This window comes from Dipodomys spectabilis, unplaced genomic scaffold, assembly GCF_019054845.1.
Source record: "Dipodomys spectabilis isolate Male_0828 unplaced genomic scaffold, ASM1905484v1 ptg000463l, whole genome shotgun sequence".
Lineage (NCBI taxonomy): Eukaryota > Metazoa > Chordata > Mammalia > Rodentia > Heteromyidae > Dipodomys > Dipodomys spectabilis.
Window position 1 is genome coordinate 6,265,732 of NW_024871140.1, and position 3,849 is coordinate 6,269,580.

Below are 3,849 nucleotides of genomic sequence, written 5' to 3' on the forward strand. Positions count from 1 at the left end.
GAACCATAAAACCATTGCTCATTTTAAAATGTTAATATGTTCTTTTTTCCACTTAAAATTTTTTTTGCATTTTTTAAAAATTTTTATTGTATATGTGCTAGTCATGGGGCTACAAATCAGAGATTGGATACAATGCCAGAGCTTTACCTTCAAGACTAGTGGCTTACCAAATGAGCCAAAGGAAAGCTTGTAGATATACTTGTTTTGTCTTGGTGCTTGAACTAAGGCCCTAGGTGCTGTCCTAAAAAGTGATTACCCAGTTTGCCATTTAAGTCACAGCTCAACTCCATTTTTTTTTAATTCTTAGTAGTTAATAGGAGATGAGCCTTATGCGAACCCCCGAATGAATCAGTTGCCTGAAATCTGAGGATCATGGTTCAAAGCCACCCAGGGCAGGAAAGTCCATGAGACTTTTAGCTCCAATTAATCAATGAAAAGTTGGGAGTGGTGGAGCTCTATCTTTGAACAAAACATTCTCAAGCCATAGGATAGCACACAGATGCACACAGAGAGAAAGCCTTATGGACTTTCTTGTATGGGCTAACTTTGACGCATGCTCCTCAGATTTCATCCTCTATTCATCCTCTCTCCGTTTAAAATTTTATTGATCCTGCGGCTTCACCTCTGACTCTGGGACCTATATCTTAGCTTTCACAATCAATGCTGGTGTTTTTAACACCTCTGCCACAGCTCAAGGTTTTGTGCTGTGTAACTGGAGATAAGAGTCTCAAGCAGGTTCCTCCCCTGGCTGACTTGACACTGCAATCCTCAGATGTCAGCCTCTTGTGTAGTAAGGATTACACACATGACCAGCAACATTTGGGTCATTTTAAAACTTTAATATGTGCTTGCTTCCACCTCCTTTTATTTTTATTATTTTTTTCATTTTTGCTTGGCCTGGGAGTAGAAATTGAATTTCAGATGCTCTCTCAGTGCATACATGGGACTAACCATAACGTTTGGCTTTTGTGGGAAAGTTAATTGGAGAGAAGAGCTATGCCAGATTCAGGAGGCTGAAAATTGAAGAAAGTCCTTAATGCTCTCTTCTCTAATTAACCACTAAAGGCTAACTTGGACTTCCTATCACTATACAATCACTCACGACTGACCTGGTCATCTACAGACACTTTCTTGTAAATGTCATCCTTTGAAAACATGTACAATTCTATTTGTTCCTCATCTTAAGATCTAAACCTACATAGGGCTGATTTCAATTAGTCATGGAATACCAAATACGATAGGAAGACAAACCTGAGAGAGAGACATGCAATACAAAAGCAGAGCTTGCTCAGTTCCTCAGCACTCAAAGAGGGGAGGATGTGGAAGGGGGGGAGAACTTCATGAGCCTTTCTACTCTTTATTTTAGCAGTGGGTTTGTGGGAAATGTGTGGTTTTATTTCAACATGAAAATATCTCAATGCATGGCGATCTTGCCTGATGGGTTTATATTTTCTGCATAAATGTTATGGAAACTCATACATAACTCTCTTTTCATCCTGCAGTAAAGGTCAGAGCAGCAGCAAACGGAGATGAAAACAGATGATCGCCAGAGTCACAACTTAAGAAGGTTTCAGAGGATGGGGATTTTCCCTTGACTCCTTTTCCACTTTCTTCTGATAGCTCGTAACTGTAGGGGTGATGTTGAGAGTTGTTTGTAGGAATTTTTGTTTTTCTCCAGATTCAAGTCTTATCTCTGCTTAGTTTGCTTCTCTATGCAGTATTTGACTTGCTCAGCTCCTGCCTGATTGCATCAACGAACTCCTCTTTCAGCTTGGTTAGTTCTTTTCTCATCTCATCTAAAATATCCTGCTTCAGTATGTCACAGTCAAGGCTTTCTGTCTGGACCCGGTCAGCACTGGGCTGGGACAAGGGTGTGGACTTATAATGGATCATAGGACCTGTTGTCCAAAACAATCTGATTTTTCCTTGGAGAATCTCATCTGGAGATGATGGGTGACTTGCTGCCATTCATTGTATTTGTTCTTTCCCAAGGTTTCCTGGTTGGTTCAGGTGTACTTGTTGATGAGACCTTAGAAGTTACAGGTTCTGATTCTTCATTTTTTGCTTCTATTGTTGATCCCTTTTCGGCCATTCTCCTCCTTCTGGCCATCAGGAGACTCATTTCCTCCATTAAGCTGCTACCTGCCAAGGGAACGGGTCCATTTCCACCACCCATGTCTGTTTTAGCTGACACGGAGTTCACATCTGTGAACACCGTGCAAAGAGGCATCTTCCACCCGTGACAATTTCCTAAGCTTGGCTCCAGCAATCACAGCTGCAAGTCCAGTTAAAGGACGATTGTCTTCTGAAAAGGATCCTTAAAAAAAATCCGGATGCAGGAAGGGAGGGGCAGGAGGTGGTACAGGAGAGGGGCTTGATTAGGAAGAGGGCGTGGGGGAAGAGGGCCAGAGGATAGCAGTGGGGGTGAAGGAGGAGGTTCTGGGGGAGGAGAGAATACAGAGGCCTGGGCTGGACCTGGTGGGAGTGTTGGAGGAGATGGAGGTGCAGGTGGTCCCAAGATAACACCCTGCGGGGCTGGAGCCTCCGACAGCTGAGAGGTTTCCTGAAAGCCTGGCTCAGAAGCAGAGGGGTCTCCCAGCTCAGAGTTTACAGGGGTCTCCACAAAGGCAGAGGTGGCATTACTCGGCACTCTGCTCTCTTGATCCCATTCCACTTGCTCCAGCTGCTCCATCTGCTCCCGCTCCAGCTGCTCCACCTCTCTCATTCCAACCTCTCTCCAGCCTCTCTCTCTCTACCTTTCTCTCTCTGGTCTTTCCCTCTCCATTCTTTCTCTCTCCAGCCTGTCCCTCTCCAGCTCCTTCTGACGTTTCTGTTCTTGCAGTTGTCTTCTTTGGATGTCCAACTCTTCTTGGGATGGGCCATTTTGAACTTGATCAGGCAGTTGTGAATTTTATCTAGGCAATTTTGGTCCTGCCTCCTGTGAATTCAGCACTTCTAAGGCATGCATCATTGCACTTGCGAAGACATTAGCATCCTCTTTGCTGCCATAGTTAAGACTGTACACCTGCCTGGCATCTCGCCACTGGTGGAAGGTCTGTGTTGCTTGATTATACTTTAATCCTTTGGGGATGGCACAGCTGATCACCAACTGATGATCCTGGATCTTCCTGCCCAGCACTCTGAATGTGTTGTTGCCTGTATGGCGATAGATATGAACTCTGCTGAACCCAGTTGAACCGCAGCTGGCACCCACTTTTATTGGCATCATCACAAACCAATGCAGTAGCTCTTCCCTGACAGATACTCTGTTCACTCATTGAGCCGGCGGGCCTGATGGATGCGGCACTGGAGTGCGCTCCTCTGGGATGGCAGGGTAGGCTCATTCAGTGCTTCTCTGCTACACTGGCGGCCAGCTACTCCATCACCTGCTGTCGCACCGGCCAGGCCTGGGTTGCAGGGTAGGTGGGCCGCTTTGGCTGCCTGCTGCTGCCGCTGCTCCTGCACAGGCCCCTGAGGACCGTGAGGACCAAGAGGACTGCAGCGGTCCCAGCCATGGGAGGAGAGTGGGGCGTGCCACGAGGCGCTGGTGCAGGATGTGTGGAACACTCAGGCTCTGCCCTAGCCCTCGCCCTCCCCTACCGCTGTCGCCCTCCCCCTTTCTTCCCCTGTATAAGTAAACTTTTATATCTTACAAAAATAACTTTTAGCTGGGGACTGGTGGCTCATGCCTGTAATCCTACTCAAGAGGCTGACATCGAGGATCACAGTTTGAAGCCAACATAGGTAGAAAAGTGGGTGAAATTCTTATCTCCACTACACTACCAAATATACTAGAAGTGTGGCTATGACTCAAGTAGTAAAGTGCTAGGCTTCATCAAATGATCTCAG

The 3,849-nt window shown here is 46.2% G+C and overlaps 1 pseudogene; it reads right to left on the bottom strand.

Moving 5' to 3' along the window:
• Positions 1–1,655: 1,655 nt before the first annotated feature.
• Positions 1,656–3,278, bottom strand: LOC122098183 (annotated as a pseudogene).
• Positions 3,279–3,849: the final 571 nt, after the last annotated feature.